Source organism: Fulmarus glacialis, unplaced genomic scaffold (assembly GCF_000690835.1).
Source record: "Fulmarus glacialis isolate BGI_N327 unplaced genomic scaffold, ASM69083v1 scaffold2165, whole genome shotgun sequence".
Lineage (NCBI taxonomy): Eukaryota > Metazoa > Chordata > Aves > Procellariiformes > Procellariidae > Fulmarus > Fulmarus glacialis.
This window is the reverse complement of record NW_009212138.1, coordinates 58527-72020: the sequence shown is the minus strand read 5'-3', so window position 1 is coordinate 72020 and position 13494 is coordinate 58527.

The following is a 13494-nucleotide window of genomic DNA, read 5'->3' as shown; positions in this document are numbered from 1 at the left end:
GTTGTCAGCCTGGCTGTTGCAGGTAGTTCTGGTGCATGGACGCCTCATAACTGAGCATCTCCGGTGCTCTTCTGTAGCACTTTCCCTGTGTATAGTAGCACTTCCATAGCACTTTTCCTTACAGCTGTGTAAAGCTGGGATATCAGTGTACCTGCTGGAGATGGCTTCTGATATTTCTTACTCTCTGACATCTCTGCAGTGTGTGATGCCTGTGTTCACTCCAAGATGGAGCCAAAGTCGGTTGTTTCTGAATGCTGGAATCTCACCAAACCCACTGAAAACTACGGCAGGAACATTGCTCGTTTGGGGTGCCGTTTGGTGACTGCTGTGCAGGATGGCATATGTTCACGATGGTGGCATTCTCATGGATGCTGCCATCCTGGCATGAGAAAGTAAGGATGACAGGTTCTGGCTGACCAGATGTCTGATGGCAGTTAACCTAGAAAACACGGAAGCTCTGCCTCTAGTCTGGACACCTCCATTTTGATCATCAAAACAGGCGCAGCAGGAACAGCAGATTGTGCAGAGGTGGTACTGAACTGAGCTGGGTGAAGGGAAGATGGAATGCCACTGCTGCCCTGCCACTGATCCCTTGCACGTCTTGGGGTAAAACACTTTCTCCTTAGCACCTCGCTGCCCCAACTGCAGCGTCCTGAGGCCACCCCAGAAGCGTTATTCTGAGGGCTGTTCCCACCAGCTGCATCAGGCACCCGGGGAGCAAATGGGGAAGCTTGGCACTACTGGAGGGTTGCCTGGATCTTCTCCATTAGCGGGAATTACGCCCCGAGTTACTCCGATTCTCCTTCTGGGGTTGTCAGCTTTTCCTACTGACTTGGAAGCAAGCATCCTTCCTGAGCCTAAGAGCTGTTCTTCCTCCTTTAGCAGGTTGACAAGCCCGGCTCTTGCTCTACAAGCCACTTGGGTGGGGACAAACCCTAAAAGCGGACCAAGCTCTGTGCTGCTCGCCTCCCGCTCGCCTCTTCAAGACCAGGCGGGCCCTGCGGGGTCAGTCCCCCATCCTGCCCAGCATTTCCGAGCTCGCTGTGACAAGACAGGGCTTCCAGAGCGCTCGGCTTTGCTCTGCGGTTGAGCCTGTTGCTGATCTCTAATCTCCTCTGTGCCTCAGCTGCTCTGTTGGCACATTAAAGGCTAGCCGCAAAGCAACCATAATTGTGCTAAGTGTCTGTGGGATAATGGACTAAATACTCAGGATTGCAGAGGCAGCCGCATTCCCAGCTATTTAATACCTTGATTGATGTATATTTAGTTGTTTGCCAGCCCACAGGAGGACAGCCTTCTGAGCTCTTGTTCCTCCTGCTGTATGAAGCTGGTGACGCGAGGATGTCAAAGAACCAGGCAGGAGTGAGCTATCTGGCCAGTCATGCGGTTGCAGGGCTGGTAATGATCCCCAGTTTGCTAGGACTGGGTGTTGTGGTCTTCCTCCCTAGCTTGCTGAGCCAAGAGAGGGAGATGGGTGGTGGTTTTAGGCTCTGTTGGGAAGAGTGGAGTTGTCCTCTGTCGCCACAGCTTTTGCCTTCTTGCTGGACTGAGAAGACAAGTTCTTTCTGCCCAGGGGTGGCCTGAGGAAAGGTCTGTGTGCCTGAAGGGTTGTCTGCATTTTCCAATTACATCATCTGATCTAATAAAAGATGTTATCTCTCCCTGTAAACCTTGCTATCTCTCCACATTAAACCCTGGACCTTGACATGTTGAGATGGTTGGGCCGTCTAATTTCCAGTGTTGAGAGGCTGAGATGAGTGTCCCTCAGGACCAGAACTGGGTCCTGTTCTGCGTCACCCTCAGGAAGTGACTATTTCTCTCCGTGCCTGAATAAGGGGACTGGACTCTAACTGGGGTATCTTACAGCTATGTGGTCTACATGCTCCTGTCAACTGCCCAGAAGAAGCTAGCTCAGAAGGGCTGTGTAGAAACGCTTCTGCCTGAGGTACAGTTGTCTTTGGGGCCCAGCAGTACGTGCTGTTTAACGTGGAGAGCAGGGCAGTGCGCTTCCCCAGGGAGCTCACGGGGCGGAGAGAGAAGGTGCGCAAGTGAAGGGTTATGAACCCCGCTTCGGAGGGCAGAGGAACCGAGTCAGAGCCAAATGAAGGGACTGCTTTTTCAGCTGAAATTAGGAAACCCCAAAAGCAAGCAGGGGTGCAAAGATGTTCCTGAGTATCTTGAAGGTTCCTGCCGAAGGAGCGTGGCGGTCCTGTCCCCGACAGGAGCGGAGCCCGGGTCGTGGGCTGGTGCTCTCCCCTCCCAGCCACGCTGAAGGCGATGGCTGCTGTTTCAGCAGAGTCGCTCAGCACGGAAGACCTGGGGCAGAAATCTCTCTTGCTGCTTTGCATGGAGGAGGAAGATTTCATAGGAAGCGCTATTCAGCTACAGCAGCTCCATGGAACCTAACTTTGCCCATTAGCCAGTCTTTTTTCTTTCTCTTTCTTTAGCTTTGGCTGCCCATGTCGTCACGTACCATGTGTGCGTGGTGGTTACCCTCCCCAGTCCCCTCCTAAACACTCAATTCACAGCTGCCGGCTTTGTACCGATAAGAGAACGAGATGACTTCCTTTTCTTCTCTCCACCCCCACTCCCTTCCAGAATAAGCTGGGCTGTTTTTTGGTAAATAACTAGCTGTCACTTCTTCGCTTGAAACTTTCCAGGCTCCACCACCTTGGCCAACCCTCCTGAAGGATGCTGGAGGCTGGAATGTTCCTATCGGGCAGCAAACTGCCTGCTGCATCCTAGAGCAAGCTCTCCCCACCTCCCGTATCCTACGAATCTTACTGCCTTTTGAGCTGTCCTGTGGTTTCTGTGGACTAACGAATCTCTCTGCACACTCTGCCGGGTCAGGAGCCTTGACCAGTTATGGTGAGGTAGGATATCTGTTCTGTGTATGTCTAGCTTCTATTTTTAACAAAGCTGATATTTCCGAGTGGGAACAAAGCAAAGGGGAGAAGGCATGGAGATTATTTGGGTAGTTTAGATTGCACAGAAAGGTTCCACTTGTGCTATAGGAGGATGTGAGCTAATAACAGTCAGAGAGCACCTACGAAAGTGTGGGCACTATTAGGATGGGAATAGTGATTAACAGTGCTTGATAGCCACAGACTAGCAAATTTTCTGCAGAAGTGCAAGATTCTCCAGTGGAAACTACCCTTCAGATGCCTCTGCAGCACATGGGTGATGGTAACTTTCTCCTTGTGCTGGCTTCAGCACTGGGAAACGGTGTGTTAGCAGTTTCGTTTATATGATTACTATGATTACTGTTAATATGATTACTGAAGAGGCTTTTGGTGCTGACTGCAGCCTGGGAGAGGTTATCCCTGCTGTGAGCAGTATGTTATTTTGTGATGTTATTAGATTTTTATCTTGTAGTACCTTGTTAGCAATGCTACGTTAACAGTTACTCGCTTATCTCTTCATTCGCCTTGCCGTGTCTCTAGCTGAGCACGCTTTCGTGCGCTGGTAACCAGCTTACCTGTGTGGAGCATTGTAATTTCAAGGTGCTGGACACCTCTAGCTGAATTTTGTAGGTACTTACAAAATGCACAAAATATTTAGTCAGAGGGCAGTTTGTAAAGTAGTGAGGGTTATACAGGGCATGAACTATAAAAGCAGCTGTAGGAGCAGGGCGGGGAGCGTGAAACGATCCCTTTGCCAGGCCGGGAGGCACAGCAGGCAAGTGCACGTGTGAAGAAAGCAATCCTGTCTGCTGGAAACGCAGGGAACGGATCCAGGGCAGGAACTGAGCTGTGTCTGCAGCCTTGTTTGAGGTTGTTAAATGCAATGGGATCGTTGTGCAAGTGGCTGTGGCTCTTTGCCATGGAGTGTAATGTGGAGCATGCCTTGGGTTTTCCTTCCTTCCTTCCTTCCTTCCTTCCATGGGCGTGGGCTGGTCCGCAGCACTCTGCAGGGATTCAGATGGTGAAAGCTGCTGCAGCCTGTTGGTAGTTTACCTTCCCTTGTACCTCAAGAGCATCCCAAGGCTTTTGCACTAACCTCATTTCAATGCCGTTCTCTCACGTGTTGCAGAAGCGACTGGTTTCTGGTTTCTGGTCTCTTCTTTGGGTGTGTTCTGCTTCATTGGATCATAGCAAAGCAGCTAAACGAATACTTTCTTGCTCCAGGAGGAAGCCTGTCAGTCAGACAACAGCTGGGCTAGTTTCGGTGCTGGCTGGTGATATGTATTTTTAATGCCCAACTGTCTGGCAGGTGGGCCTGCAATTTAATTTTAACTTGCTTTATGAGAACAAAAACATCTGTAATATACAGGCCAGTAAACTTCCATGAATGGAGGGAGTTCAAAAGAGATTTCTCCTACTATTAGACCTTTGGAGACTAGTAGGTGAGGCCTTCTCTGGCTAAGGTTAAAGTGTAGCATAGTGTTTATGGTGGTCCTAACAGTGGAATACACTTCGAGTAGAAAAGGCTGATTCAAATATAAGTTCGATTCAGAGAATGAATTCAGAAAATTTGAAAACTGCAACTAAAAATAATAACCTCGCACACTTTTGGGGCTGATGCGTTCAAAACAGCTTGAGGGACTTAGCTACACCTTTTTTTAATTAAGAGAACATGGGTGTAAATCCTCTGGGCAACTTGGAAGAGCCCCAGCTACCAGTTTCCTGCTGGCTGGGTGTTTTGAAATGCATGTTGGCCTGATACAACTAGGTCTGCCTCTCCCATTCTGTGGAAACTGAGAATAGTCAGGCAAAATTTGGGTCTTTTTCCCAGCAGTTTTGGTCTCGTGCTGTGCTTCCTGACCTCTGCCTCAGTCTAGCATGTGCTAAACCCAGGCAATAACCGAGGAGCTGACTTCTTCTCTGCCAGCACGCTAACCGAGGTCTGGCTCTGCAGGCTGGAGGGGGGGTCCCAGAGCCCGGGGCTGCAGTCCACCGGCTGGGCTGCCTGCCCTGCAGGCTGCTGGGCTGCTTTACAGACCCCAGGGCCGGGTAAGGACCTAAGGACCACCGGCGGGGGCATGCCGGGAAGCGGAGCACGCTGTTGAGGAACCAGCATCCTGAATGTTAATGGTATTTTTGGAGTGAGCAAATAGTTGGAATCTGAATGGGGAAATCAGCAGGGTGCATATGCTGTAAGGGATTTTTATGCTTGCTTTGAAAACAAACCCAAATTGTGTCAGCAAGAGCCCCTGCCCTTGGGTATTAGGCCCTAAACTCAGAGCAAGATCGGTGGGGATTGTACTTGCAGCAGCTGGGTACTGGGCAGGAATAGGTTTTGCTCCTGAAAGCACCCATTGGACTTGCAATTGCTCCTAGATCTGTGCATGCCTTGGGTTTTCCTTCCTTCCTTCCTTCCTTCCATGGGCGTGGGCTGGTCCGCAGCACTCTGCAGGGATTCAGACGATGAAAGTTGCTACAGCCCGTTGGTAGTTTACCTTCCCTTGTACCTCAAGAGCATCCCAAGGCTTTTGCACTAACCTCATTTCAATGCCGTTCTCTCACGTGTTGCAGAAGTGTCCGAAGTCCTCTGCTGCCCATGGGAATATGCTCCATTTCCCTGGGTAGCAGCTCGTGCCTGTTCCAGCCTCTTGTGGTCTTTTCTTCAAGTCCCATCAGTTCCTTTCTGCAGATAACGAAGAGAGGTGCTAATCTGTGGTCTTCCTTCCTCAGCTACTTCACACCTGGATTTTACCAGCTATAAATTTTAGTGATAGGCTGAGAGCCAAATCCTTTGCTGGTATGAATGATTAAAGGGAGAGGTGGCAGGTTTAGGATTTGTCCTTTATCAAAGACTGTCCTCTGAGGAAAGGTGGACAGATGGCTTACCCTGCAGTCTCTGCCCCAAACCTTTACTACACTAGTCATAGAATTTGAGTTAAAGTTTGCATAACACCCCTCTGCCCAAATCGCGTGGGTATCCCATAATGGACACGCGTTCTTGGCAGTAAAGAGGGGCTGTATTTGCATGCATAGTTCATTTCCTGAGCAGCCAAACCAACTTTTGAGGTGACCATGTGTTTAAATCAAATGTACAACGAGTGGAAATACTGTGTCTAATTTCAGTGCTCAAGAACGGGAAACTTCACTGACAGATTTACATACAGAGGTAAGTGTGAACATGCCAGGTCTGCTATATCCCAAGGTGCTGAAATACTTTGCTCTAGCTTGGCTATGAATTTTGCATAGCCCTTTTGGGGAAGCACAGGCGATATGGTTTAATGCCATACTGCAATGTGGTGGTAGGGCAGTTCATTCTGACCTAGCACCCTGAGGTAGAATAGGGGCTTGTTTTCTCTTACTCTCTCTTTTGAGTCAAACCTCCGTGGGATGCTCCCCATGCTGCTTTCCGATATCTGGCTTCAGGTGCAACTGGAGAGACCGTGCTACTCAGGCCAAGAGGAAAAGTTGACAAGATGCTACATCCTCCACCTCCAAAGACAAACTATTGAGATGCAGAAATGGGGGCTGAAAACCCACGTCTCTCAGAGCACGCTCAGACTTCACTTTCTGCAAAAAAAAGCTATCTTGCGGTGTTGGTGGCCCATGCTAGGAGGGCTCCGCTATGCCCAGAGAAACTGAGCATGGGGGAAGCTTTTTCACAAGGTGTGACTTCTCTTGGCTATTGCCTAGAACTAGCTGAGTCTACAGTAGTATCTTTGAGATGTGACAGGGGTTGGTCTGTAAATGGCTGATTTTCTTTGTCTGTTATGGCTCACATGCCAACGTTTCTACAGTCGTCTTTCTGATGTGACTCCGTCCTCAGAGTGCTCTGACATGGGTCTGTTGATAACACGTGTAGATTGGTGGGGGTAGGCCCTTGCGGGCTAGATAACCGTGTGATGCTCTAAAGAAGGAACTCTTGCATCCAAGCAAGAGTGTGTAATATCTTATTTTGGAAATGAAAATGTAAGTTTGTACTTGTGGTGGGAGGCCAAGCTCTCTAACAACTCCTCCTTCCTTCCTGCCTTCAGTTCTTAGTTTGAAGCATCTCTTCCTGTGGCTAGAGAAGACCAGCTGGAGCCCGATGTTTGGCAGTGTCCTTCCGTGGCTATAGTTAGGCATGCTGCATATGGTAGCCACAAGGCAATGTGGGCGCAAGAATACCCAAGCATAAAGGCAAACAGGCACACTCCATTTTGCATTGAGCCACTATCTGTCTCCACATAGAGTGGAATGATCAGTTAGACTTTTCTCTGATGTGTGGTAAATGTCCCCTGTACCAGCACTGTGTCCGAATGCTCGCTCTACACCCTTTGCACAGACTCTCCTGACTGCACGAGTTGGCCAAAGAGAAACCCAGAGCTGCTGCTTCTGCAGCCAGCCTGAATGAAAGCGCAGCAGGCTGGGTATTAGAGTGGTGTTGCAGAAGTCTTTTTAGCAAGGGGAGAGCTTGAGCAAGATATGTGCTCGAGATTTTACAAGCTGTTGCTCTAAGGACTAGAGCTGCTAGACCAAGTGTTTGCAAAACGTTGGACCATGAGTGATGGTAGACCTTCAAAATGACACAGGCATAATCCCTCTCCTTTCTTGTACGTGTGCGCAAGGGTGCACAGCCCCTCATCTGCTGCAGCCTCCCGGGGGGACTGCAGGAGCTGGCCTCGGTGGAGCTGAAGTGACACGAGGTGAGGAGGGGACAGCAACGCACCGGCAGGTGCCAGTCTCTTTCACATCCCTTATGTGCACCCATGCGAGCGTGTAACGCAACTCAGCTTCGCATTGCAGTTGAAGGCCAGGTCACGCACTCATGCTCCCGTGCCCTACTGTTTGCTCTAGTCCCGCGGAGCGCGCTCTCCTTTTTTTGCCTGATGTATTTTTGTGTCCCGGATCATAATTTTGTCCGTGGCTTCCTTTCCTTGTCACTGCAGGGCCTTTATCTGGGGAGTGCAAGACATGATGGTGGAAGAGGTTTTCCGTATCAGCAGTGTGGGATGGGCTGTGAGGAAGTCCCTTACGACAGGCAGAACCTTCAAATCCTCTTGTTTAATATGTGGGGGGGATCAGGCTCTCTCTCTGCAGCCACATCAGCTTGGATATGGCCTAGACTAACGTCGACTTCTGGAAGGATGGCCGAGACAAGTAGCTGTGAAACCAGCATCTCCCGCGAGCTGTCCTCCCTTTTAGACCTGCTGATCTTCCTCTGTCTTTCCCGAAGCCAGGGTGAGCTGTGTCTCTAAAACTAGAGCTGAAAGACCCAGCGAGAAAAGCCAGTGAAACAGGTGTGTGACTAAAGGAGCATCAGAAATGGGGCAGCTTGTGTGCCAAAGGCCCTTGCTGAACTGTCAGTAGGAAATCACCCTAGCTTTCCCGCAAGCAGCTGAACATAGATGCAGAAAAGGCGCGCTGACAGGCTGTCCTGCCTGCAGCGGCCGAGCTGCCGGTGTCCGTGTCCGTGGCTGTTGCGTGCTGGCTGGGACACAAAGAGCCTCTGCAGAGCAGCGAGGGTCCGTAGGAGGGTGCTCAGCTGAGGTGCTTTGTGTCACAGCCTCCTGCCTGGCGAGTGCTTGTTTGGGTCAAAAGGAAGAAGATGAATGTGGCCATCTTTTATCTCCCCCTGCCCGACCCCGTAGCAAGGCTGTCGTACTGGATATCGAGTGAGGAGGGTAAGAACATGATCTTTTGACTGTAAAGTTCACCCAGGCTTCCTTCACACAGAGAGTGAAAATCATGTGCGGTGCACTGTGAATAGAAGTATTCGCCACAAAGGGAAGATCTGCATTTGCAGTTTCTTTATACTCTTCTGGCTTTTCTGCTGGAAATTGCTATTTTCGAGCTGATGACCTGATTATAGTCTTGGGTTTCTGCAGAGAGATAACAGGTGACTATGTGATTGCATTTTGACTCTTCGCATCTTAGATCGTAGCCTTTTTGGAGAAGTGAACTTGTACTCCCAGACTTTTCCTTTCCCCCAGTGCTTTCCCAGAGCGGGCAGTCAGCGATGGAGACCGGGCCGAGGGAGCCATGGCGGAGCACAAAGGCAGTCACTAGGTCAGCCTGCAAGCCTTCAGTCCTTTTCAGGTTCTTTGAACCGTATATTGTCCTTCCAGGCTGGTCAAGCTTAATGGAAGTTAGGCCCAGCTTGGAGGCTGCATTTAATAGGAGTGTGAAGCACCAGTCCTAGTCCTGGTCTTGCGGGTAAACTTCAGCAAGCTTTTTTTTTGCTCTTCCTCCCGGGCTTCACATCGTGAGATCCTGTTGCAGGGACCACCCTTTGAGAGCTTTCTGCCCTGTCTGTCACGGTGGGACTTTGTACCTGCTCGTGACGGGGCTATCAAGGGAGTTAAGATGTAGAAAAGAATTACCTTAACATACTTGAATGAAGGGCTTCTGTAGCTGCTACATCTCTGCGGTTAAGTGGCCAGTCACTGGCTCCAGAGATGAAGGAGGGCAAACTGTAGCTGTGTGCTTTGGTTTGTATTAGCGAGATACGAGAAAAGAGTCTATTAAATGAGTCTATACGAGAAAAGGGGTCTATTTCTGCAGTGGAAAGAGCATCAGTCAAAATGCTAATTTTAACAGTTTCACATTAAAGCAGAGAAGCAGAGTGAACCCTTGCAAAGCAGAGTCTGGGACCACAGAGAGGTGCCAGGTCCTCTGGATGATGTGTTTGCCTGCGCATCCATCCCAGGCAGAGGAACCGATGCGTAGCCTTAACTGGCTGCTCTTTATGTGACAGGAGTTTTTCGTGGTATTTGTCCTTGGAGTGATTTCTCTCTGTTCTGATGTCAGCCAGATTTAACAAGCTATCTAGTTTCGTAGGCAAAAATCATTGCTTTAGACACCTAACCAACTTGAAACCCTTTGCTAAGAGGCTGTGACAGATCATGAATGTGTTGCTGCTTTCAGAAGCTGGGGAGATGGGGTGGATGGCTCAGAAGGTGAATGAGTGGGACAGCGCGTGAAAAGAGGGTGATGTGCCAATGGCAAGCATGGACTAGAATAATTTAGATAAAGGGACTGAATCATAGGGAGTAGATGAGTGCAGAATCTTGCATGTGTCAGGGAGATAGGACAGATGTGAATTTATATTAATTAACAATTAATGCCAGCTGAGGCTCCAGAGCCAGTAAATGGAAACTGTCTGCACCAGCTCCCTGCCAGGAGGGTGTTCCCTGCTCCTATTTTTGTAAGGCCTGCAGGAAAGAGCTCCTGGCGTGCTTTTACTGCTGTCTCTGGGTTTTGTATGTGTCCTCTCCTCTTCCTGTTTCAGCAAAAGCCACCCCCTCCCCCAGGACGGCAGCTCTGGGTCTGTGCAGAGACCTCCTCCAGGTCTCCAGGGGCAGGACTGAAATTGGACTTAAATGAGAAAGTCATAAAACTGGTCTTACCCATGTAGTCAGAGGCCAATCCCCAGCTAAAACCAGTTTCTTTGACTGAAACCGCTCTGCCCAGTGCACTGTCTTGCAAGTGACATCTATGGAAAAGCTCTTCTGAAGAGCTGTATATGAAACCATTTGTGACTGTAGTATTTGCGTTTCAAACCAAAACGTGGGTGGTGAATTAAAACCCATCTTTGAATGTGACATAGAGGAGCGTTAGGTTTGCTCCTGCTCTGCAGCTCAAAGCAGCTCTGCTTTGCCTTTCATGAAGGTCATCTAATGGGCAGAGATGTAGGCTGAGGTTTCCATTGCTGCAGCCAAAGCTGTTTCACACCCACTCTGCGCAAGCATCGGTGGCATATCCTGCAGCAGGGCAGCGGGTTGGCGATGGTCTCGTGAAGGACTGGTGCGGAGACTGCGGAATGAAATGGAAAAGTTGCCTTTGCCTCGATATGCTCTGACATGTTAGCTGGCTTGAAAAGCTGCCGGGAAGGCAGCGGGTGCTAGGAAGGGAATGTGACTTTCCAGAGGCACGGAGGGAGGGCTTCCCCGGGTGTTAGGGCTTGATATCTGAACTGCCGAGGGGGTGTGAGCAGTTCCTACAGCACAGTTTCAGCGGTGCAGCAAGGCATGAAGACCAAGCAGTGCTGGTCATCCTCCATGGCAGCGTTGGTAGCTGTTGAAAACAGCACCAGAGGCTGGATTGGGGCTTGCCGGTGTGCTAGCTGCCTGGGCTCTGGTATGCAGGACCAGGGCTCTGGGGTTTGTGTCTCTGGCTCTTCTGCTGCTTTGCTGGGCCTGGGTGAGACCCTCTCTGACCTGAGCCTGGCAGAAGAGTTCTGCAGCACCCCGTCATGCGTAATGGGCTAATCAGCACCCCAAAGCTGTCTGTGCCCGCTGCTGTCAGGTCACTGAGCCTCTGCTGGACTACTTTGCCTTGTCTCTTCTCTCCGACATAGTGCTCTGCGTTGTTCTGGTTGTGTTTTCTATGGGGAAGTCCCTCTGTGCACACACATTCACTAACCATGTGCCTCGAAATTGAACGGAGGGGAAAAAAAAAAACCACTGAGCAAAACCCTGGCTCTTTTCACAGGGTGTCAATGGAAACCTGGCCTTTCTCAAGGAGATGGGGCTGGTGGTTGGAGATGTGCGTGCATCCTCAGCCTAGGCTGGCTGTTGGGCAAAAAGGGAGTTGCTAGCATCAGCTCTTTCTTGTAGTATCTAAATCCAGTGGGGCACATCAGCAGGTTAAAAGAGAAGTTTACAAACCCCTGTGAATAGCTACAGAGTTTGTCTGCAAAAACTACCGATCTGCCCCTCCTGAAATGAGAGCTTGACTTCTGCTTTGCAGCAGAAAAGGGTCTCTGGCCTCTTCCAACTCAGCGTGCCTTTTCATCCTTGCTGTTTAATATTGCTCTTTTCAACCGTTCAACGATCATCCAGCTGTGGGGTAGGGATGGGGGAAGCTGGTTACTCGTGTCAAAAGCATGGCAGGGTTTTATCCTACTTCCCTGCTCGTGTACAGTTACTCTGAGATCCTGTGTTATTTTTCTTGAAGGATTCGTCAGGAACCAGGGGACCTCAACAATATCACGTGAAGTATGGGTTGCGCTGCGTGACCCAGGCTTCTGTGCCTCTCTGTCCCAGATTTATCGCTGGAGTCTAGCTTTGGGTGTCAAAACCTGTTGGCAAAGGGGCATGGAGCAGCTTGAAGGCACTCTGCTGTGTGAGTGATCGGGGGGGCTGCGGCAAGGCTGGAGGCACCATCCTTCTCTCTGAGACAATTTGAGAAGTGGGTGAAAACTGTGAATCTGCTTATTGGGAGCAATCCCACCAAGCTCTGTTCAGGGTCAGGGTCTCAGCACCAGTCCATCTGCTATTGCTTGTGCTGTTCCTTGTCTTTAAGTGTTGGAGTAAACAGCACTGCTTGTGGAAACGGGCCAGACTTTCTGCATAAACACCTTCTTTGCTTTGAGTTGCCTGTTTGTGCTAGTGGTGAGAACTTGGTTTGTGCAAAAGTTGGACTCTCTAAATGAGCCAAAGGATGTTAGACATCTAGATTCTACTGGAATTTGGTGAAAAGAAGGTGTGTACCTTCTCAGAGAACGTAGCTAACCATTCTCACCAGAGCGTGACATCCATTAGGAAAATGCACTGTAAAATATATAGGGAAGGAAACAAGCCGGTTTCTATAGAAGTGACTGTTGCACCCCAGAGAATGCAACGCAGACTTCTGTACCTGCTCTGGAAATGGGTATGCTGATTTAGAAATGTAGTAAGAATTTTTTTTGTTTGTTTTAAAGTTGTTTACAGAAGTCTTGGGGGATATTAGATGATGTGCACTGGCACAGTTAGTTGTCATGATGCTAATTGCGTTAGGAAAATGAAAATATTTACCTGTACATAGAATTGAATAGATTTGCAGGGTATATTTATTTACAATCCCTTGAGGCTATGCTTGGTATAATGAGTCCTCTGATGGGATTTGAATTGAACCAGACCAGAACCAACACAGGAGGCTGTTGCAGCTCTGTAAGGTTTGAGAAATGCTTTATATGCAGCCGAGCCTGTGTAGAGCAGCTCTCAATGAAGATGTGAATGCTAATAATTCAGTATGGAAACATCTTGAAACCAACAGCAGCCTGCTGTATAGTAAATGCAGTGTTTGCTAAATTAAGCCTTAATGCTGCAGGACAAGTATAACCTCTCCTCAACTAATGTGGAATTGCTTATTTCCATCTTTTTAGGAAAGTCTGTCCTTTTTTTGTTTCTTTTTATTTATTTTTTTTCCCCAGAAGGTCTGGGAAATGCCATGCTGTGCTATGGCACCTTGCTGTGGATTTTTGCTGATGGCCAACGTTTTAGCATCTTGCTTAGTGCCATCCCGCAGGCGGGTCCGTCTCAGAATCACCGAGTGGTGCACTGTTGTGGACCTGCTGCAAAATGGAGCACCTTTCTTGGAGCCTCTACTCCTATCAAGCAAGTATCGGAACATCTCTGTTTTGGGCAGAGGAAACTTTCAGCCCTGGTGGATCCAGAAAAAAGCTTGGACAAGGCGACCCTGAGTGTCTTCGAACGAGGAGAATGCAGCCTTGCTTTTACCGACTCTTTTATACGTCAACTCTGCACTCCAAATCTAATGCTTTTTTTCAATGCTTGAGGTTAGCCCTACTGACACTTGGGATGCTTTCTGATTTGCATGGGGTCCTGACCGG